The sequence below is a fragment of the Protopterus annectens genome, chromosome 1.part2 (genome assembly GCF_019279795.1).
Source record: "Protopterus annectens isolate FY-2018-M chromosome 1.part2, PAN1.0, whole genome shotgun sequence".
NCBI lineage: Eukaryota > Metazoa > Chordata > Ceratodontiformes > Protopteridae > Protopterus > Protopterus annectens.
The window spans coordinates 1,036,794,956-1,036,819,346 of NC_056727.1; positions in this window are offsets into that span (position 1 = coordinate 1,036,794,956).

A 24,391-nucleotide genomic window follows, 5' to 3' on the forward strand; every position below is an offset into this window, starting at 1 on the left:
CAGGCCAGGGGAGAAATTCCAATTCCCCATCCATTGGTTCAGGTTGCACTTAAATAGGGATAGAGAGGAAATCTGCTGCAAGTGGATGGGACCCTGTTCAGTGGTGCAGTGGTAGCACTGTTGCCTCATAGCAAGAGGTTTTCTGGTTTGATTCTCCACTGGGGTATCTTCTGTGCAGAATCTGCATGTCCCACCACCATTCATGAGGGTTTTCTCCAGGTGGTCTGGTTTCCTCCAACATTATGAATACATGTATCTGGAGTGTTTCTTCCTGGGTCTCTGCTGAAAACTGGCTTTCTTTGAAGTTGGACTTTCCTGGTTAACAATTGTTAAATAAAATTTAAAGGTGTTTTATTAATGATGAATTTACCTGGGGTGGCAGACTTCACAAAAGGTACATACATTGCTTGGTCATACTGGTCAATATCAAGGTGAACTACACTACTTTGTGACCTGAACCCAGAACACCTTCTGTATGGTGTTAACAGGGGTCCTCACTTACATGACCCCCAACATCTGGTGGTTCTGATATTAAGCCACATCAGGCAAGCAGTTTGATATGAGGCTCTTCTAAAGCACTGCAGATGCAATTTGACATTGTTCTGCTATTGTGCATAAACCTGTGCTTTACCCCTCCAACACACATGTGTTGAACCAGCTAAATGTCAGGTTAAATCACTGCTCATAGTAGGAGAAATTTTGATTTTTATTATATATTGTATAATGTTGTAAATATGTTATACAGTTTTATGTTGTCCTAAAAGTTGGCTGATAAATGGGCCTTTTTCAACACTCTTCCTCTATGCCTAGGGATGTACTACTGTTGCTTGCTACTGCTCACTAGCAGTATCTGGATATGCATCTATGCTATATGTGCAGGTACACTGTACATGTTCTGTATGCAGAGCTGGACTACTGGGTGTGATATAGCTTACCTGCTCTATATCACACATCATGCTACTTACTACATGTGCAGTTGTTGTTCCATGTTCACCTGTGCTGCTCAGGAAAGCTGCTATTCTCCTTGGCATGCAGTCACAACATCTGTCTTCTGAACCTGTAGTGAGTTCCCAATAACTGTGTACCACAGAGCCATTATGATCCATCATTCTCATTTTAGGAACATTCTCTGTCTTCCATGAGCATTCAACCCAGTTCCAATGCTTGTGGACTGCATATTGAATACAAGCCATTCTCGCACTCATAATGCAATGATGTCCTGTATTAAAGCGTTAGCAAGCCAGGTCAGTTAACATATATAAGTAAAGAGTGCTGGAGCAAATCCTCCTATGTTGAGTGTACAGTGAACGTTCATCCTGGAATAAAAAGACCTTTTTGTTTTAACCTTATTTCAGTTGAAGATTTGATTGGTGTGTTGCACCTGGATGAAGTTTCATTTAATATAATCTCTACAAAAGTAGTGTGACCTTGTAACTAAACATAAATATTGATGTGATATTTACTTCTAGTGACAGGCTAGTTCTAGAAAGATACAGTTAAACTTATTTTTCATTCCCATTTCAAATCCGGCATGTACCTAGTAGATGGTTTAATTAATTTCTTGCTTCTCCCATATAGGGTAGACTATAATACATGAGCAATAATGCCCGACAGGGTGTGTGTTAATATGTAATAAACACCCGCTCATAGGTGTTATGAGTTCCAACACTACAGGCGGAAGGTCTCAACACACCTGGAAGAGTGTTAATTACACATTAGGGGAAGTCTCTGTGTTCACCAGTGGGAGTGGTTAACAATGAACAGCCTGCTTGTCCCTGGAAGAGTGGTTACTACCTAGAAGTTGTAGTTTTATTGGCCATTTTGGGTCAATTCTAAACTCCTTGATCTGTCTCTCTTAAAACCAGGCTGCCTCGTGGTTTTGGCATCTTTTCAGGCTTGCTAGTTGTTGCTGAAGCACCTACCAAGGGGAGAAAACGCTGAGAGAAGAAAAGTAGCCACTTTTGTGATTTTAAGTATTTTCTTCTGATTTTTTGTTAAGTTTTACTGCTTTGCCGTCTACTTTTTGGCATTTTCCGGCTTGCTAAAGTTTATATCTGTAACAGTAACAGTACTTGGAACACATATTTTTATTGTTATTATTGTTATTAACATTATTGTTATACATTAGGAAGGTTTGTGGCATGCACTGTGGTGGCAGGACAGGTAGCTTTCATCCTTCTAAGTTGGGAACTGCTGATTGAGAGCCCAGTGTCTGTTATTCTTAAAGTGTATTAGTCCTGGTTTAAGCACTTGGGCTTCAGGCCAGTTATTTTACATTAAGAAGGTTTGTGGTCTGCACTCTTGTGGGAGAAGAGGCTGGACTCTGCCCTTCTGAGCTGGGAATTTCTGGTTAAAGGTTTATAGTGCCTGAATATTTGAACTGTATCTTACTGAAATTGGTACACCTTGTTTGCTGTAGCATAGACTAGATCCAGGCCTGCTGAATCTAGCTTTGTTTATATGCTTGTTGTTTGTTTGCTTATTTCCTGGAGCAAATTCCACATAATACTGTGCTTCTCAGCGCTTCTGTGGATCACTAGTGATATCTGCATTGCTTACTGTACTTATTTCCTTGTTTCACTTGAAAGAAAGTTGCTGTTTGTCATTTTTGCATTTAAGTTACCTGTAACACATTGCACTTAAGTTACCTGGCACTTGCTCACTAAAGCAATTATATAAGTCAGCACTAAAAATTAAAAGCACTACACCCTCACTCTCCACTGGCCCTTGTTTTCAATTATTAAGGAATTCCCAATATTATTCTAGCATGTCCAAAGGTGAGTTGTCAATCTCCTCTCCGGTCCAGCTGGTGAATCTGGGAATCTTGAGGCAATGTTACAACTGCCTCCTGTACACAGACAACCCTCTCCTCCTCCAAACAAATTCCAACACATGTGAGAGATGCAACCATATAGCCAAACTGGAGGCTAAGCTCTCTCAACTCAGTACTGGCATAACCAGTCAGGAGGAGAAGGAAACCACACTCACTACAATTCCAGTCTCACATAGACCTAACATGACAGCAAACCAAACACATAATCACACAAAAACATACTCGGAGGCTCTAAATAAAGATCTGCCAAAGCAGCAGAGACCTCCAAAGCAGAAACCCAAGCAGCCGCTACACCAAAACAAAACACGTGCAACACATATCTCACAAAGCCAGTATGCCGAACAGTCACAGCCCTTAAGACTAAACAACACACCTGATACACTTGTAAACTCACTACAGGTTCAGAAGACAGATGTTGTGACTGCATGCCAGGGAGAATAGCAGCCTTCCTGAGCAGCACAGGTGAACATGGAACAACAACTGCACATGTAGTAAGTAGCATGATGTGTGATATAGAGCAGGTAAGCTGTATCACACCCAGGCACACTGACGTCCCGCTCACCAGGCTGAACAAGGAGAGGGTCACGGTGAGCAGCCTGTCAGGTGCTAGGATCCGCCACATAACACAAGCACTCAGGTCACTCCAAGGCAAGTACAAATATGACTCAGTCATTGTCTATGCTGATGTGAATGACCTGAGACGTACCTCCCTGGACTACATGAAAAGAGACATAAAGGAGCTCTCTGGGCATGTAGCCCAGGCCGGTATGACCCTGACCTTGAGTAGCATCTTACCTTCACCAGGAATGATGCCACAATATGAAGACAAGATGATCAATTTCAACAATTGGCTTAAGTACAGGTGTCATTCAAAGGGGATCCAATGCCTGTCAGCTTGGGATGATATGATCGACAAGCCACGATGCTTCGCTAGGGACGGCTTGCACCTGTCACCCCTGGGCTTTCGGACATTGGGAAAGGCTCTTGCTACCCCCATAGTGCCTTTTTTAGGCAAGGCTCAAAAGACAAACCCACCTCCATAGGTATCACAAGGGATAAGAAACTAAGAGTAATGCTACTCAACGCCAGAAGTCTAAACCTCAAGATGCACGCACTGGAAACTCTCCTTAGCATGGAGAACATCGATATCTGTGCAGTAACAGAAACCTGGTTCAGGGCTCCCAAGAGCACCCCAGCACTACCAGGTTATACCTCATACCAAGCTTTTCGGCCGCAAAACTTGGACCGAACCACAAAAGGAGGGGGAGTATCGATATTCATCAAAGATACCCACACCTCCAGGTTGGTGGCAAAGCACGAAGCATCAGAGACTATCCATGTGCAACTAACAGTGGGTAAAACTGCCTTCCAGTTTATAGCCTGCTACAGACCACCCTCCCAAACCCAGGAACCCCACTCGGCCTTCCTGAGAACACTGGAAAATATGAAGGTCTATCCAAACACCATTATATTGGGTGACTTCAACTACCCAAACATAGACTGGGAGCATTACTCTAGCTCCAACACCCTAGCCCAAAGGTTCCTAGAATTTATAAACTCAAATGCTATGGAACAACTTGTTACCACTCCAACAAGAAGGGAAAACATACTGGACCTGATCATCACCAACATGGGGACTCTATGCTCCAGACCAGAAGTGTATCCCTCACTGGTAAGATCAGACCATAAACTAATCTCACTGGATATTCACATCCCTATCCCACCCCCTGCCCAGAAAAACACAGTGAAAAACTTCTCTAAAGCAAATTTCACACTCCTCAAAACTGAGGTGGAATCCTTCAAAGCCCCGGGGCCTGTGGAAAATACGGCCCAGACCGCAGAATCCTTTATAAATGGATTCTATGAACACCTTCAGGAATGCATGGATCATGCGATCCCAAATAAAACCAAGACCCAATCCTCCAAAGGCAGACATCCTGCCTGGTGGACCCCAGCCATAAACAAACTATACAATAGAAGGAGGAAGCTACTAAATGATAGAGCAAAATCCTAAAAAGGGAAGGCATCACTGATCAGTATTAGCAAAAAACTATGGGCACACATAAAATTGTCTAAGGCCAGCTTCGAGAGAAAAATTGCACAAGACACTAAGGATAATCACAAGGCTTTCTTTAGTTATGTTAGGAACCTGGGTGGTAATTCCCAGATATGCTCAGAATTAGTCCAAAATGACAAAAAATACACCGAACCCACAGACATTGCCAACATCCTAGCTGACAGGTTCAGCGCAAACTTCTCCCCCCCCACCAAAAGGGCAAATATCTATCCCAGCAGAGTGCTGCCCCCCTGACATCTCAGATGCTCAGGTAAGAGCCACCCTTTCCAAAGCAAAAAACACAGCAACAATGGGACCAGATGGTGTCCCGGGCTGCGTCCTACATGAACTCCAAGAAGAGCTAAACCCAAACATAAAACTACTGTTCAATCTCAGCCTTACTACAGGATATGTGCCCAAAGAGTGGCGTACAGCAACAGTGGTCCCTCTCCATAAAGGTGGTGCCTCAACGGATCCTGGAAACTATTGCCCCATAAGCCTGACTAGCTTGGTCTGCAAAGCTATGGAAAGGATCATCATGGACCTCATAAATAAAGATACTGGGGACCTACAAACACTGGATCCTACCCAGTTCGGCTTTGTTAAGGGCAGATCCTGCCTCTTAAACCTGGTTGATTTTTTTGAAACAGTCACCAAGGCCATTGATGAGGGGAAGGTGGTCCACACAGCCTACCTGGACCTCGCAAAAGCCTTCGATACAATACCCCACTCGGGCATTATAGATAAGCTCACCAGCTTTAATATAAATCCCTCTGTCACTAGATGGATTGCAAATTGGCTCAAAGACAGAACCCACATGGTTAGAATTGCTGGAGCCATGTCAGACTCCAAACCAGTTACAAGTGGTGTCCCACAAGGCTCAGTCCTGGGACCTCTCTTGTTCGGTATATATTTCTCGGAGGTACAGGCCAACACGGAAAGACTGTGGCTGACCAAGTTCGCAGATGACTGCAAACTGGGCGCCATAGTCGACTCTCCAGCCGACACAAGCATCCTCCAAAAGGGCCTCATAGAAACAGACAACTGGTGCCAGAGCCATGGCCTCAAGCTAAATGCCAAAAAGTGTATAGTCATCCCCTTTGGCAAAAACAAAGTGCCCACAAATTACCACATAGGTGGTAATCCATTAAGTACAGAAGAAGTAATTAGGGACCTGGGGACCCAAGTTGATAGCAATCTCTCATTTGACAACCACATGGTCAAAGTGGTTAGAAAAACATTTTATATAGCCCAGCTAATCATGAAGGGATTCACATCTAGATCAGGGGAGGTAATTGTGCCTCTTTACTCATCCCTCATCAGGCCCATAATTGAGTACAATGCCCCTTTTGGGATGTACCTTACCAGACACCTGCAGCAACTGGAAAGGCCCCAAAAGTACCTCACCAAGAGGATCAAAGGGCTCAAACAGATGCCATATGCTGCCCGGTTAAAGAAACTCCAGCTCTACTCAGTGGCATACCACCTGTTCAGAGGCGATCTGTGCCTGACGTATAAAGCCATGTCCAACCCGGAATTAATGGACATGCTGCACCTCAGAAAATCCAAATCCCATCGAGCTACGCTCGAGAGACTTGAACCTCAGCACTGAAATAAATAGGACATGCTGGAGGGACAGATTCATAACCCAGAGGCTCCCTTCACTCTGGAATAAAATCCCAGTCCAGGTTAGGCAGAGTCCCTCATTGACTCTCTTCAAGAGGAATCTTGATGAGTGGATGGGAGATCGTAGGTTTACCCCGGGTATCACTTCTGTGTCACTGTTAGACAGAGGCACAGTATACTAACCTCAAAAAAGGGCATAGCAAAATAAATTTAAAATGGGTGGCAAAAGCCAAACACATTTTGGCTAGGCTTATAAATGCCCTAGTGCAGATAGCCTTGTATGAACCTATGAACATATGAATCTAGAGCCTGTTTACTGCATTTCCTGTTTTGCACTTAATTTAAAATCGTTCTTTTTTCTCTAAAAACTGCATTTTATCTGATTTTGGCCTAGCACTCAAGTGTGGGATCATTTATTGCACTGTTGTGATTATTTTGCTGCTTGTGTATCTCTGCTACCTTTAAACTACAACAAAAAGAAAAAAAAACAAAAACATCTTGCTTTTTTCCCACTTTCTGAAAGTTAAGAAAGTTCAGTTACAGATTTGCTGTTCTGAACAGTTTGGAAGTTTCTAGAAGGCCAGTGCTTGCTTGGGCTAAAAGGAAGTCTCTGTGTTCACCAGTGGGAGTGGTTAACAATGAACAACCTGCCTGTCCCTGGAGAAGTGGTTACTACCTAGAAGCTGTAGTTTTATTGGCCATTTTGGGTCAATTCTAAACTCCTTGATCTGTCTCTCTTAAAACCAGGCTGTCTCATGGTTTTGGCGTCTTTTCAGGCTTGCTAGTTGTTGCTGAAGCACCTACCAAGGGGAGAAAACGCTGAGAGAAGAAAAGGAGCCACTTTTGTGATTTGAAGTATTTTCTTCTGATTTTTTGTTAAGTTTTACTGCTTTGCCGCCTACTTTTTGGCATTTTCCGGCTTGCTGAAGTTTATATCTGTAACAGTAACAGTATTTGGAACACATCTAGAGCCTGTTTACTGCATTTCCTGTGTTGCACTTAATTTAAAATCGTTTTTTTTTTTCTCTAAAATCTGCATTTTACCTGATTTTGGCCTAGCACTCAAGTCTGGGGTCATTTATTGCACTGTTGTGATTAATTTGCTGCTTGTGTATCTCTGCTACCTTTAAACTGCAACAAAAAGAAAAAAAAAAATCATGCTTTTTTCCCACTTTCTGAAAGTTAAGAAAGTTCAGTTTAAAGATTTGCTGTTCTGAACAGTTTGGAAGTTTCTAGAAGGCCAGTGCTTGCTTGGGCTAAAGGGAAGTCTCTATGTTCACCAGTGGGAGTGATTAACACTGAACAGCCTGCCTGTCCGTAAAGGAGTGGTTACTACCTAGAAGCTGTAGTTTTATTGGCCATTTTGGGTCAGTTCTAAACTCCTTGATCTGTCTCTCTTAAAACCAGGCTGCCTCATGGTTTTGGCATCTTTTCAGGCTTGCTAGTTCTTGCTGAAGCACCTACCAAGGGGAGTAAACGCTGAGAGAAGAAAAGGAGCCACTTTTGTGATTTTAAGTATTTTATTCTGATTTTTTGTTACGTTTTACTGCTTTGCCGCCTACTTTTTGGCATTTCCCGGCTTGCTAAAGTTTATATCTGTAACAGTAACAGTATTTGGAACACATCTAGAGCCTGTTTACTGCATTTCCTGTGTTGCACTTAATTTAAAATAGTTTTTTTTTCTCTAAAATCTGCATTTTACCTGATTTTGGCCTAGCACTCAAGTGTGGGGTCATTTATTGCACTGTTGTGATTATTTTGCTGCTTGTGTATCTCTGCTATCTTTAAACTACAACAAAAAGAAAAAAAAAACAAAAAAATCTTGCGTTTTTCCCACTTTCTGAAAGTTAAGAAAGTTCAGTTACAGATTTGCTGTTCTGAACAGTTTGAAAGTTTCTAGAAGGCCAGTGTTTGCTTGGGCTAAAGGGAAGTCTCTGTGTTCACCAGTGGGAGTGGTTAACACTGAACAGCCTGCCTGTCCCTGGAGAAGTGGTTACTACCTAGAAACTGTAGTTTTATTGGCCATTTTGGGTCAATTCTAAACTCCTTGATCTCTCTCTCATAAAACCCTACAACTCGTTTTTTGCGCGGTTGTGTGCATTGAGCATCGGGCAGTGCCGCCTAAACATGTTTAAACTATTCCAGGCTCCACAAAGTCTGCTCTTCACTTTTTCCCTTAGAACTGTTCAAACTCTCAAAGTAATCACTATATTCTCTTTCTAAAACCCTGCACTTGCTCAGCTCTTATAAAGAAACACTAACTAACTAAAGCACTACACCCTCCTTGACTTCTCATAAGTATTAGACTCCCGATTGGTCCTTCCTGATCAAGTGAAAAATCAGTTCCCTTCCCTAATCTGATCAGTAAAACACAGCTCCCTATACTAATCTGGTATGTCCAAGGGTCAATTTCAAGGTTACTCTCCAGTCCAGCTGGTGAATCTGGGAATTTTGAGGCAATGTTACAATTACCTTATGTACACAGACAACCTTCTCCTCCTTCCAACAAACTCTAATACATGTGAGAGATGCAGTTACACAGCCAAACTGGAGGCAGAGCTCTCTCAACCCAAGACTGGCACAGTCAGTCAGGAGGAAAAGGTAACCACCCACACCACAAATCCAGTCTCACATAGACTTATTGCGTCTGCATACCCAACACATAAACACACAAAAACATACTCGGAGGCTCTAAATAAAAATCTGCCTAAACAGCAAAGACGCCCTAAGCAGATATCCAAGCAACAGCCTCCCCTCAACAATACCCACAAATCACATATCTCACAAAATCAGTGTGCCTCACAGTCAAAACCCTTAAGGCCAAACAACACACCAAATACACTTGTTATAGGGGACTCTATTGTCCGGCACACTGACGTCCCGCTCACCAGACTGAACAAGGAGACGGTCACTGTAAGCTGCCTGTCGGGTGCCAGGATCTGCCACATAACGCAAGCACTCAGGTCACTCCAAAGCAAGTACAAGTATGACTCCATCATTGCCCATGCTGGTGTGAATGACCTGAGACATACCTCCCTGGACTACATGAAAAGAGACATAGAGGAGCTCTCTGACCATGTAGCCCAGGCTGGTATGACCCTGACCTTGAGTAGCATCTTGCCCTCACCAAGAATGATGCCACAGTATAAAGACAAAATGATCAGTTTCAACAATTGGCTGAAGTATTGGTGTCATTCAAAGGGGATCCAGTGTCTGTCAGCCTGGGATGACATCCTTGGCAAGCCATGTTGCTTCGCTAGGGACGGCTTGCATCTGTCACCCTTAGGCTTTCGTATACTGGCCAAGGCTCTTGCCACCCCCATAGTGCCTTTTTTAGGCAAGGCTCAAAGGACAAACCCACCTCCATAAACAACCCAAGGATAAAAAAACTAAAGGTAATGCTACTCAATGCCAGAAGTCTAAACCTCAAGATGCACGCACTCGAGGCTCTCCTCTGTATGGAGAAAATTGATGTCTGTGCAGTAACAGAAACCTGGTTCAAGGCTCCTGAGAGCACCCCAGCATTACCAGGTTATAACTCATACCATGCTTTTCAGCCCTAAAACTCGGACCGAAGCACAAAAGGAGGGGGAATATCTATATTCATCAAAGATACCTACACCTCAAGGTTAGTGGCACTGCACGAAGCATCAGAAACCATTCATGTGCAACTAACAGTGGGCAAAACTGCCTTTCAGTTTGTAGCCTGCTACAGAACACCCTCCCTATTACAGGAACCCCACTTGGCATTCCTGAGAACACTGGAGAATATGAAGGTCTCTCCAAACACTATGTTATTGGGTGACTTCAACTACCCAAACATTGACTGGGAAAACTACTCAAGCCCAAACACCCTCGCCCAACGGTTTCTTGAATTTATAAACTCTAACGCAATGGAACAATTGGTCACCACTCCCACAAGAGGGAACAACATATTGGACTTGGTCATCACCAACATGGGGACTCTATGTTCCACACCAGAGGTAAACCCCTCATTGGTAAGGTCAGACCATATACAAATTTCCCTGGACATCCATATCCTGTCCCCACACCCAGCCAAGGAAATCACTGTAAAGAATTACTCAAAAGCCAACTTTGCATTTCTCAAGACTGAGGTGGAATCCTTCAAAGCCCCTGGGCCAGAGGATAATACAGCCCAATCCGCAGAATCCTTTACAAATGCATTCTATGAGCACCTGCAGGAATGCATGGATTGTGCTATCCCAAATAAAACCAAGACTCACTCCTCCAAAAACCGGAGACCAGTCTGGTGGACCCCGGCCATAAATAAGCTATACATCAGAAGGAGGAAGCTACTACATGACAGAGCAAAATCCCAAAACGGGAAGGCATCTCTGATCAGTATTAGCAAGAAACTTCGATCCCTCATAAAATCATCAAAAGCCAGTTTTGAAAGAAAAATTGCCCTAGACACTAAAGATAATCACAAGGCCTTCTTTAGTTATGTCAGGAACCTGGGTGGAAACTCCCAGATATGCTCTGAATTGGTGCATAACAGTACAAAATATGCCAAACCTACAGACATAGCCAGCATCCTGGCAGACAGATTCAGCGCAAACTTCTCCCTCCCTTCCCCCCCAAAGGAGCAAATGCCTAACTCAACTGAATGTAACCTCCCTGACATCACAGATGCACAGGTGAAAGCTGCCCTCTCCAAAGCAAAAAACACAGCATCTATGGGATCGGACGGTGTCCCAGGCTGTGTCTTACACGAGCTCCAAGAAGAACTGAACTCTCACATTAAGTCACTGTTCAAACTTAGCCTTACTACAGTATATGTACCCAAAGAATGGCATACAGCTACAGTGGTCCCACTCCACAAAGGTGGTGCCACAATGGACCCCGGAAACTATTGCCCCATAAGCCTGATTAGTCTGGTCTGTAAAGCTATGGAGCGTATTATCATGGAACTCATAAACAAAGACATTGGGAGCCTCCAGACACTGGACCCTACCCAATTCCACTTTGTTAAGGGCAGATCTTGCCTCTTAAACCTAGTTGATTTCTTTGAAACAGTTACCAAAGCCATAGATGAGGGCAAGGTAGTCCACACAGCTTACCTGGACCTCGCAAAAGCCTTCAACACAATACCCCACTCTGGCATCATAAATAAGCTTACCAACTTAAATATCAACCCCTATATCACAAGATGGGTTGCAAACTGGCCCAGAGATAGAACCCACATGGTCAGAATCACAGGTGCCAGGTCCGAATCCAAACCAGTTACAAGTGGCATCCCACAGGGCTCAGTTCTGGGACCTCTCTTGTTTGGTATATACATCTCTGAGGTTCAGGCTAACCTGGGGGGATTATGGCTGACAAAGTTAGCAGATGACTGCAAACTGGGGGCCATAATCGAATCTCCAGCTGACACAAGCATCCTCCAAAAGGGTCTCACAGAGATGGATGCTTGGTTCCAGAGCCACGGCCTCAAGCTAAATGCTAAAAAGTGCATAGTCATCCCCTTTGGGAAAAACAAGGTGCCCACAAATTACCACATAGGTGGTAATCCATTAAGTACGGAAGAAATAATTAGAGATTTTGAGACCAAAGTAGATAGTAATCTCTCTTTTGATAATCACGTTGCCAAAGTGGTTAGAAAGACCTTCTATATAGCCCACCTTATCATGAAAGGGTTCGCATCTAGATCAAGAGAGGTCATTGTGCCCCTCTACTCGTCACTCATCAGGCCCATAATTGAATACAATGCCCCTTTTGGGATGTACCTTACCCGACACCTGCAGCAACTGGAGAGACCCCAAAAGTATCTCACCAAAAGGATCATGGGCTACAAACAGATGTCCTATGCAGCTCAACTAAAGAAGCTCCAGCTCTACTCAGTTGCTTACCGCCTACTCAAAGGCGATCTATGCCTGACGTACAAAGCCATGTCAAACCCAAAATTAATGGACATGCTCCACCTCAAAAAATCCAAGTCCCTTAGAGCTACACGCTCCAGGGACCTAAACATCAGCACAAAAATAAATAGGACATGCTGGAGGGACAGATTCATTTCCCAGAGGCTCCCCTCACTCTGGAATAGAATCCCAATTCATGTTAGACATAGCCCCTCGCTGACCCTCTTCAAGCGAAATTTGGACACATGGATGGGAAATCGCAAATTCACCCCTGGGATCTCTCCTGTGTCCCTGCTAGACAGAGGCACAGTAAACTAATCTTAAAAGGGTACCTTCTGTGACCTACTTTACAGAGGCACAGTAGGCTAATCTAATAGGGAGGTGGAAGCCAAATACACTCTGGCTAGGCTTATAAATGCCCTAGGGCAGATAGCCTAGTATCTACCTATGAACCTATGAACCTATTAGCACATACCCTGGAGGATATTATTGCACTTAGAGAATAGGGTCTCTGTAAAATTGTTGTTTTACTTATATTTTTTAAGTATTAGTCTGCATGTCCTCCCAGTCTTTGGGTGGGCGTTCGAAAGACATGTGTAAATGGGCATGCCTTCGTTGAAGGTTGAACATCAAGCTGGCACCTCAGCGTTCGTCAAAATGTACTGCCAATCATTAGTGGACTGGAGTTCCACTGTAGCGACCCCTAACTGGGAAAAGCCGAAAGACAACAACATAATATTTTATATATATCTTTGATTTAAAATAGTTCCTTCGCTTAATGTTTCAAACTTTCTGTAGTATATGTTAATGATGTTGGAGGAAGAATTTTACATCAGATATATATATATATATATAAAATATATAGTACTTAAAAAAATAAATAAGTAAGTAAAACACAACAATGCCTACAGTGAGCCCATTCTTTTTCTACCTCTCATACATGGTATCTTCTGCTTTCATACACACACATGCTTATAGACACACAGTCTCCTCTGGTTTCATACTTACAGTCACTCACACAAGCATAATTCTCACCCTCATAGCACAAAAATGTGGACAAAGTCAAAAATAATGGGGGACGAAGCCTCAAAAATAGTGACAAAATTTTAATATTGCTCTTATAAACTTAGAAAGTTGCTAGAATAAACGGTCTTGTATTACAATACATTTTCTGAAAGATATAAAGCCTGAAATTCAAATGTCTATTATTATTTAGTGAATTTACTCCTCACTGATTTGCCACAAAGCTTCAGAAAACCACAAATTTTATGAGGAACAGACAAAAATATGACAAAAAATCTGGACATTCTGTAAAAATTTGGACAGTTGAGAGATATGCACACAAGACCACTCTCACTCTCTCTCTCTCTCAATCTCTCACACACACATGGTCTCTTCTGCATTCATACACGCATTCATTCACACAAGATTACTCTCATTCTGTCTCTCACACACACAAGAGTCTCTTCTGCATTCATATACGCATTCATTCACACAAGATTACTCTCATTCTGTCTCTCACACACACATGGGCTCTTCTGCATTCATACATGCATTCATTCACACAAGATTACTCTCATTCTGTCTCTCAATCTCTCACACACACAGTCTCTTCTGCATTCATACACGCATTCATTCACACAAGATTACTCTCATTCTGTCTCTCACACACACATGGTCTCTTCTGCATTCATACACGCATTCATTCACACAAGATTACTCTCATTCTGTCTCTCACACACACATGGGCTCTTCTGCATTCATACATGCATTCATTCACACAAGATTACTCTCATTCTGTCTCTCAATCTCTCACACACACAGTCTCTTCTGCATTCATACATGCATTCATTCACACAAGATTACTCTCATTCTGTCTCTCAATCTCTTTCACACAGTCTCTTCTGCTTTCATACACGCATTCACTTACACTCAAGGCAGCTTGATTTGCTGCCATGCAGCAGCGGACTCATTTTTCTGCAGGCATTACTTGTGCATTAGTTAATACCCTGCTGGAGAACATTTGCTCATGTACAAGTTGCCCATTCTCTAAAACTGAATAAGAACCATGACAATGTGGATTTTGTAGTCTTCTCAACATATAAGAACCTTTGCTATCTCTTCTTTGTAATGTTTGCAAAAAAAAGCAACTTTAAAATGAATTTTAAGATATATTTGCTCTATAAGTAACAGTACCACATTTAGACTAATCTAAAAAAGCCTTTTAAGACTTTAAATTACTTCATTAAGGAACAATCCAAAGTGCATGATTTCATCTATATACAAGTATATGTTTCTTTTTTATTAAGGTTACATGCTTTTAAGATGATGCTCCTGCAGGGCAATAAATGCACTACTGGCTATGCTTAAAGCCAGATGGGTTGCTTAACTATCCAAAAGATACTTGACTCAAAAATATAAAAAAATATTGGCATTTCTTTTCATTTTCTTGGAAGCCGCAGTTCATGCTTGCCTTGAAGACACAAGACTACTGTCAGTTTGGTGTATACAATTAGTCATCTTCTTTCCATCATCCCTTTACAATCTTATGTGATTATTTAGAACATATGTCTCATCTGTTATTTCATGCCATCAAAAGTCACATACAACAGGTAAGCCTCTTGAAATAAATTCGTTTTAGTCTATACTGATTAAATGATTTTCACAAAACAAAATGTTAAACTGCATATGTATCTTTGTTCCATGAATGCTAATAGGCTAAATATTTTAGTAAATCACTCCTATTTTGTGCAATTAGATGCACTAAACTAGACAATATAATTTGGAAATAAATGCATCTTCTTTCATAGGAAGCTTCCAAAATGAAATAGATACTCTTATGAGGTTGGTATGATTTCCTTCCATTTCTCTCAATGCAGTTGGAAGGGACGCTGTCTTTCAATATCAATAGGTATTATAACAAAACGATAAAAATGAAGGCCAAAATAGGAAGTGTAATGCCCAGCAATGTAAAAAATCCCCCAACAAACTAAATAACTCAGGGGACTAATTAATTCTACCAAAGTCAAATAAGAGGTAAATGGAACCTTTTGGAATAAGAACAGCTGCAAGATATTCTTCAGCTATGTCTAAAATATCATAGGCAATGCACAACTATGTGCCAAAATAATCTTATGGAACCACTATAGGCTCACAGGTCTATAAGTAAGTACTAGGATAGCTGCCTTTGCAAGCCATTTTAAGCCTAGCTAGTTTCACTTTTTGTGCTCAAAATAACCTATCCAGTTTGGTTATAGATTGGGCTTAATCCATCCCATGGTTGATAATTATATATTGCCCCTAAAAAGAATAATTGAGATCATACCATAGATAACTTGAGGAAATGCATGTATAGGATAAAGCACTTAGAAACTGTCTCTGTCCATTAGTAGTACAGGGAGCAGTCCTGGGGTACATTTTCTGTTTCCTGTCCATAGATATAAGTTGTACTTGAATATGGAGAGGGATGAACTTGGTTTTATGTGGATGGGAGTCTCTTCCAGAGTAGTGATCTCTTCCAGAGCAGCGATATCCTCTGAGAGATATACTTATCTCTCCAAATCATTCTGCTGATGTTGCAGAAGATGTTTAGATCCTTAGTATTTCTGATGACATTTGACTTGTGGATGTGCAGTAAATCCAAGAGTAATAGGTTATAAGATGCCTTGTATGCCAGACACAGGTCACCTCTTAGCAGTCTGTAAGATAGCAAGTATAGTGACAGGGCTATGAGTCAGTCCATGTAGGACATGGTATTCAGGCCCTGTGTAGTTTTAGTAAGGTATCTTTGTAGGTGTCCCATTTGTTGCATTTAGGATATGTTGTTTAGACCTTGTATGCCTTTTGTAATGTATCTCTGTAGGTGTTCCAGTGGTTGGATGTGTCTAGACAGATACATGCCAAAGGGGACATTATATTCAATGACTGGCTAATGAGTGATGAGTAAAGGAGAGCAATGACATCCCTAGATGTACAGACAATCCTTTGTTTACAAACTGTGCAATATAGAAGGACATTTTTACATCAATGGACACATGTTGTTCCAAAGTTAGGTCAATCTCCACATAAGTTCCCTAATCCAAAATGGGTCTATATCACTACACTGAACCATCAGTTCAGTAAACGGCATTTCATCAGAAATGCCATTCATTGAATTCCCTTCATGTGGGGGCTGTGCCACCCCACAACCCCCGCTAATTATATATACCAACGTAATATTGCACTGCAGTAGGAAAAGAGCAAATTTCCAGATCCTCACTGTACAGAGATTTCAATATGAACAGTTTGACAAATGGTATGTTTGATGTAAATGCACTGAAAATGCCATTCCTGAACTGATTTTTCACTGAACTGAAAGGGACCCTATCTAACAACTGGGTAAACTTCTAGGGGTGTATCGTCAATGTAGTAGTTCCCTAGGGTTGATGACTTCCCAAAGGATACAATAATGCATTTCTGGCATTTAGTTTCAGTCCATAATTTTGGCACCAGCTGTTCATATAGGACAAACCTTCCTGCATGATAGCTAAAATCATTTGGGGATTCAATGACTGCTCCTAGCCTGCAGTCATCTGTAAACTTAGTAAGACAGAACCCTTTGTTATTGACTTTTAGTTCAGAAAAGTAGATGCCAAACAGAAGAGGTCTCAGCACAGAACCTTGGAGTATAATTATCAGCTTGGAGTAGAGGAACTTAATGCAACAGAGCAGGAAAAGGAGTTGGGGTGTTGAACACCCTTTGACTGGACAAGGGGGAGCAGAGCAAGAGGGCAGATTCAACACTAAATAACACTTTATTATAGTTCTGAACTTGTAATTGCAAGTTACATAGGGAGTGATGACAAACACTGTTCTCCTTGAATGTTGTATTTGCATTGAGGCCTCCACAATGTGCAGGGCTATAACCCTCATATCCTTGTTGCTTACATATACTATGTCCAAGATCTCCATACCTTGGAGTAAAGGGAATACTCTGAGACACAGAAATCTTGAGGCTTATTATAATTCCCCATTTTCATACATGTTCTCTTTTTATTGCAGGACTCAAATGAACCAGTGGCTATAGCAACTCTTACGGCCGATAAATTCAGCTCCAATTTTACCTCACTTTCTAGCCCAGTCACCTTTCAAGAAATACACCCAGCCATAGCTCTCCTAGTTATTACTAGGGAATAGGTCATCAATGCACTCTCCACAGCCAAAGACACTGCCTTAATGGGACTTCTTAATATCCAGGATGCCTCCTTGATGGCATGAAACATGTCCTAATGGGCCCACTAGAAACACTATTCACTTGTAGCCTCTAAAGAGGTTTTGTACCAAGCAAATTGAGGACTGCAACTGTTATCCTGCTAGAAGGATGGCCTAGTCATGGACCAGGAAAACTAGTGACCCTCAAGTCTGACTAGTCTCATATGTAAGACAATGAAAAGAATAATCATGGATATGATAAATAATGACATAGGAATTCTTCCGACATTATCACAAACCCAATTTGGTTTTGTCAACTGCAGGTCAGGCCTAGTCGTCCTGGTGGATTTCTTTGAGAAGCTCACCAAAGTAATGGATAAGGACAAAAAAGTGCATATTGCCTACCTTGACCTGACCAAAACAGTTGATTCAATAACCCACTCCAATTTGTTCAATTTTGCCAAGTTTTTGGGTTTCTAATACCATGATGAGAATGGACCACCATTCCTAAGTCAAAGTACGATTAAAGTACATGAAATTAGTATTGTTTCAGTCTTTGATGTCAGCTAGAAGTGCTCTTCGCAGCACCCACAATGTGTGCAGTAATGACTCCTTCTGCAATTTGTATGGGGTTACAAGTATTGGTAACATATCGAAATACAATTGTAAATTCTTTTTCATAAGACCTGTTGCTCCTACTACTATTGGAACTGTCTGGGTATCTTTCTTCCAGATTGCTCTCATTTCTACCTGCAGATCCTGATATTTTATGACTTTGTGTCTCTCTGTATGCAACACACTGTAGTGACTGGGTCTGGTGATTTCAGTGATCAATGCCACCTTTGTCTTCTTTTCATGAACCACTATATTCAGTTTTCTGGCATTTATCTTTTGAACTGTTGGTATTGGGTAATCCTATGTGATGTAGACTTCATCATTTTACATGATGCTTTGTGGCTTGTGTTTCCAGTGTTTTTCAGCCACTTCAATACCATAATGTTTGCACAATCCCCATGCAACAATCTTGCCACGTTATTATGCCTTTCAGTATACAGTCCTTCTGCCATTAGTATGTCACAACCAGCAACGAGGTGTGCAACTGTTTCCAATTCAGTTTTACAAGACCTACATTTGTCTGCTTCTCCCACATGTTCAATGGACTTTGTAAGCCAGCATGTGCATAGCCCACTATCTTGGCCCAACAATATTAACCTTTATTTCTTTGTTTGAATTTGCCTCTCCTTAACCATTCCTGCATTCGTTCCACTTCAACATAGTAGAGAATCTCATGAAATTAGGTATAAACTCCTACACTACCCACTGTATAGCCAGCTGGCTCAGAGATAGGACAGAAGAACTTAAGAAAGTTGAGTCTACCTCTACAAAAAGATCAGCTACTTGTGAAGTTCCCAGGGCTAGGTGCTAGGCCCACTCCTTTTTGAAATCTACTTCTCTGAAGTTAAGGCCAACATCAAAGCCTCTGGCTGATCAAGTTTGCAGATTATTGCAAACTAGGCAGTCATAGATTTCACCAAATATACAAACATCATCCAAGAAGGCCTGATGCAGTCTATAAAGACTAATAACTGGTGCCAAAGCAACGGTATAACACTCAGTGCCACAAATGCATAGTAGCATCTTTCAGAAAGATGACCACCTCTGACAATTACTGCTTTGATAATACACTTGTAAGAGCTGATCCTGGATCAGGGATTTGGGAACACATGAAGGCAGTGACTTGCCCTTTGACCATTATAAGTAAGGTATAGTAAGGAAATTATTCTTTATTGCACAATATTTAAGCAAGGGTATGACATCTAGGTTCAAAGGTATTGTTGTTCAATTCTACACAGCCCATATTAGACCAATCATTGAGCATAATTCCCTCTCTGGCATGCAACAAACTAGACATATGCAACAACTGAAGCATCCACAGACATTCCTCACAAAACGAATAGACTATGCAGACAATTTACCCAATGTGGACCTCCTCAAAACCATGTCCATGTACTTGATCTTCGATAGACTGCTGAGAAACTATCAATGCCTTGTTTTCAAGGTATCATATGTTACAGCTCTCATGGACCTTTTGCACACCTACAAAACAAACAGTATTAGAAACATCCAATATAGGGACCCAAACCTTGTCTGCAACAAAAATAAGATATGTTGGAAGGACAGGCTGGTCTCAGCAATTACCCTTTCTCTGGAACAGGCTTTCCATCCCTGTAAAGCAGAGTTCCTCCCTACATTTATTCAAGTAAAACTTGAATCAGTGGATGGGAAAACATAAGTTTACTCCTGGGCGGCCAGCTATGTCCTTGTTAAAAAAGGAAACTTGTAGCTGCTCAAATACTCATACCCAAGCTATACCCTCAAAAATGAGTGGAATAAAAAAATGTCAAATGAACTTTGAAAGCACAGCTAGGCACGGCTAGGCAAAAAAAGGTCCTTATGGGTTGTTAGCCTAGTAATCCTCTATGAACAATGGTAGTGTGGCACCTTAAAGTAAAGCACATGCTTAAAGATAAAGCTGGAAGTCAAAGCTTTTGCAAACAAAGTTAAATGATTTGACCATTACACTAGTTAACACATATTTTTATCCTTACCTACTATACCTATGATTTATTTAACAGAGACCTAAGGTGGTATTGTAATTGACTGCGTAAATTTGATATGATGCCAAGGAAATCCCCCTATTTCTTGCAGGGAATTTCTTTTAAAGTGACTATATGATGCAGGGTGGAGGATGATATTTATTTGCATTAGAGCTGCCAGCTCTCAGCAAGGTTTTACAGCTCACAACATTTTTGCTGTCTATGAAACCTTGCAAGCAAATGCAGATAGAATTCTGTGTAAGTCAAAGCACCAGTGTTCCACTGAGTTGTGTGAAATGCCACAATCTCCACCAGGGCTGCACAGATAGCACTGATTCTGCACAAGATTTCTCCACAAAAGCCAACATAATGCAAGGGTGTTTTTGCAGAAACAGGAACATAAAATGTCACATAGACATCTGTTACAATGAAACAGAAACATACCTGTCATTCCCTATGACCAAGACCAAAGGCATACATAATGGAAAGGGGACAACTTCTCATAAAATAAAGTCCCCACCTAGAAAGCTGATAGAATAAATAGGTTCTGTATTAACATGAACTGTCTGAATAGAATATACATACATCTGGATTTGAAACCAGTGCCATCTGGCCCCAAATAGGAATGGATGAAAGTATTAATAGGTGATGCCACAGAGTCAATTAAGTAGCACATGTATTTTATACAATCAATAGTAACTGTCACAGTTTATCAAGGATTTTCCTTTGTAATCCTCCATGCTTGGTCCCCATATCACCACTATCCATCTTCTCCATTTCTTTTTTATAAAGTATTATTGTGCGATGGTGCGCATTATGCACTATTGCTAAACAATGGTAAATGACACCTGTATATAACTGTATGTCAGTGTATCATAGACACCTGTAAAAGTACAACATACACCTGTATTAGAACCTGGTACCGTCAGGCCCAAACAACAAGGAATGTATCAATGAATTAACATGTGCTTCCACAAAGTCAGTTTTGCAGTACATGCACTTCATGCAATCAATCCTAACTGTCACAGTTTAGCACGGAATTCCGATTGTTCTTCTCCCTGCTTGCTCCCCATGTCACCACTGTTCTGTGTTTCACATTTATATCCTTTAATAAATTAGTGTGTGATGGTGCGTTCTGCACCAACGTGCAGCAACACTGACACAAAAGCAGTCAGATATATTAGATACAGTCATCTGATAGAAAAGCAGTTAAACAGATTAGATACAGCTGTATTTGGACCCAGTACCATATGGCCCCAAAAAAGGAATGTATCACTGCATTAAGAGCATTAATACCTGTTACCACAGAGTCAGTTATGTAGCAGCTATATGCAACAGCAGTTAAGCCTGCCAGTTGCTGTTCAGTCTCTAAAATATACCTGCTACTCAACTGAGTCTGTGGCACCACCTATTAATGCATTGATCCATACCTTTTTGAGGCCAGATGGTTCTGGGTTCCAATACAGGTGTATGTAGCACTTTCAGATACTTCTACATTTGTTCCACTTAACATCACACAAATGTGGTGCTTGAAGGTGCGCAATGATGAGCACCATATTTGTGTGATGGTAAGCACAACTCAACACGTTCAAACAGTGTATACATTCTCAGTAAATGCAATAACTGCAAGTGGTGGGAAAGCATCATTCTACATTGATCTTGAACCTTGGTAGGTGTGGCAGGTGTGCGTATTGAGGGATTGAGATTCCTTGCTCAATGATGGGGTATCCAGGAGTCTAAAATGTTTGTTGGACTCCGAGTGAAGGAACATGGGCCCAGGATATTGCAGCGGGATTACTCTGACTCAGAGTACAAGTCAGAGGCATGAGGTATTCTTGCCCGGGCTGTGATCAGTGCTACTGGTATTCCCTTCACTGGTCAGCAATTTAGCCATCTGATACAAAAGCAGTTAAACATATAAGATACGGCTGTATTTGGACCCAGTACCATCTGGCCACAAAAAGAAATATATCATTGCATTAAGTACATTCATACCTGTTGCCACAGAGTCAGTTAAGTAGCAGGTGTATGCAACAGCAGTTAAGTCTGCCAGTTGCTATTTAGTCTCCAAAATACCCCTGCTACTCAACTGAACCTGTGGCACCACCTATTAATGCATTGATTCATTCCTTTTTGTGGTCAGATGGCACTGGGTTCCAATACAGGTATATGTAACACTTTCAAATACTTCTATATTTGCTCCACTTAACATCGCACAAATGTGGTGCTTGAAGGTGCACAATGCTGAACACCATATCTGTTTGATTTTAAGCATAACTCAACACTTTCAAACAGTGTACACATTCTCAGTAAATTCAATAACTGCAAGTGGGGGGAAAGCATCACTCTACATTGATCTTGGTCCTTGGGAGGTTTAGCAGGTCTGCGTGGTGAGGGATTGAGATTCCTTGCTCAAAGGTGGGGTATCCAGGTGTCTAAAGTGTTTGTTGGACTCCTAGTGAAGGAACATAGAACCAGGCTATTGCAGTGGGACTATTCTGGCTCAGAGTACAAGTCAGAGGCATGAGATAGTCTTGCCCAGGCTGTGATCAGTGCTATTGATATTCCCCTCACTTGTAAGCAATTTAGACATCACTACAAAGACCTGCAGAGAAGGAAGAAGAATACCCTGAAATGTTGGGCCGAGGAATGTAGGACTGGGGGCACCCCCACAGATTTGTAAGTATCAATTATAGAGACTATTTGTAAGAGCTAAAAGCTGAATATAGTCAGGACTGGTATTCATAATGATATTCTGTTCTGTTCTGTTTTTACCACAACTGCCACAGAGAAAGAACGTAATGTGCAAACCCATGGAGATAGATTGGCCAAGATGACAGAAGCAGGGCAGGAATGTGCAGGAGTGAGGTAGGAAAGAACCATAGTTATACATTTCTTCAACAGTAAAAAATGATCGTATGTGCAGAATATGAGCTGAATTTGCATTGACACACCTGGAGAGAAGGGTGACCACAACACAATTATGTTGTATAGCCAATTGGACTGAATCAAGTGTGTCAAGAGGACGTGTTTGAAATGGAGAAATATGTATGAGATGATTTTTTTTTTGTTAGGACAGGTGTCTTTTTTTTATTGAGAGAGATAGAGGAATGTTGGGGAAGGGATGACTATATATCTGGGTCAGGTAGATTGGGGTAGGCAAGGAAGCAGTCGCAGACAGACAGGAAATAAAAGATGAGACACAGGGAAAGTGAAGGACACAAGAGGTTGGTGAACACCATGGTTGGGGTGAGGGTGAGGACATAGAGCACCCATGGCTGTCAAGCTCAATGACAGTGAGAAATAAGTCCTCATCCACCGCATCGATTGCTGCAGTGCCTGATGTCTGTGTCTCCTGCTCATGTTAATAAGTATAATTATGGAAAGTAACATCTCCATCCAACATAGGTGTACACTCAACAGTGCAGCACACAATCCCATGCAACAACCCTGGCAATTTTTCATGGGTGATAAAATCACCACCTATACCACTGCTCCTGAAGGGAACCACTTGCCTATCCTGTGGGGCAGAACTACCTAAGGGGCCAGGTAGTGCAAAGGCAGCAGAGGGAATGCTACCAAGTTGAGTCCCAGATGTGTTGGGCCTTGGTGATATAGCTGGTGGAGTGGGGGCAGGAGGATCCTGTGGGCCAGGCCTTCCCCGCTGTGCTTTGGAAAAAAAATAGAAGATAAGGGTTGGGGTGAGAGTAGAAAAAGGGGATAACATTAGTAACTTCAAATGTGACAGACAATACATTGATATAATAATTTGATTCTATTCTGTTACCTTTACTTTTAAGACTGCCAACTCCTAACAAATATCTTTTTTACTTTTAAGACTACTCATCTCATAACATATGCACACTATACTACAGATTTCAACAAGCAATCCTTTTAAGTATGCATATATTGCATATATGTATGTTCCAGTTATACAGATTACAGTTCATAGCAGGCCATTTTTGTCACTGGTATAGAGGTCTGATGCTATATTGCAATATCGATGAAAACTTAACATTATTGTATAGTTGGGAAGTGTAGTTTTTGAACCCACAACCTCTGACTGCTCTCTAAAAAACATATTGTTGTTTTGGCTACAGACTGATGCATGCATAGTTTGCTTTTACAGTTGAAAGATGCTTGCTCACTTTGATATTAGAATATTGTACTTTTGGTTTGTACTACACAGTAATGCAAGCATACTTGCTTT